This window comes from Vigna unguiculata, unplaced genomic scaffold (genome assembly GCF_037176805.1).
Source record: "Vigna unguiculata cultivar grain cowpea cultivar isolate G323 ecotype 2 unplaced genomic scaffold, ASM3717680v1 ptg000403l, whole genome shotgun sequence".
Classification (NCBI taxonomy): Eukaryota; Viridiplantae; Streptophyta; class Magnoliopsida; order Fabales; family Fabaceae; genus Vigna; species Vigna unguiculata.
In genome coordinates this window covers 4,120-5,000 of record NW_028197038.1, presented here as the reverse complement: position 1 = coordinate 5,000, position 881 = coordinate 4,120, and positions in this window count along the sequence as shown.

Sequence of the window (881 nt, the reverse complement as noted above, 5' to 3'; positions counted from 1 at the left end):
TTGATCAGTATAAACAACAACAACTCCGAATTGGATCAGTTTCTCCTCAACAAATAAGTGCTTGGGCAAAAAGAATCTTACCTAATGGAGAGATAGTGGGGGAGGTAAAAAAACCCTATACTTTTCATTATAAAACCAATAAACCTGAAAAAGATGGATTATTTTGTGAAAGAATTTTTGGGCCTATCAAAAGTGGGATTTGTGCTTGTGGAAATTATCGAGTAATCAGAGATAAAAAGGACGACCCAAAATTTTGTGAACAATGCGGAGTAGAATTTATAGATTCTCGAATACGTAGATATCAAATGGGCTATATAAAACTGGCATGTGTAGTAACTCATGCGTGGTATTTGAAACGTCTTCCTAGTTATATCGCAAATCTTTTAGATAAACCTCTAAAAGAATTAGAAAGTCTAGTATACGGCGATGTGTGATTTGATAAAAATTTTTATTGTACAGATTCCAAATGAGAAACTGTCATTTCATTTAATTGGGATGCCCTGAATCTGACATGTCTATTGGGCTGAATAACATGAAGCTCAGAATTATGGATGTATTAAAAACTCCCTAATAAAAAGGGAATTGGTCTAGGGTCAATTCAGTAACAAAAAAAAGATGAAATTCTAAATCTAAATTTCTAACTCTACCCACCTCGTGAAAAAAAATCAATCTTTTTTCTTGTAGAATTAGCTATTCTATCTTTTTTTTTAGAAAGAACTGAAATTATGTTTCAAATAATATATCGTGGTTGCTAAAGTCTATATATCGCTTATAGGCTTAAGGACAGCCTGACATAACTATCGAGGCGGCGTTTGGACCTAAAAGATCGAATGCAATAATACATAGACAAATAAATCTCTTATGAATTTTGGAATACTCCG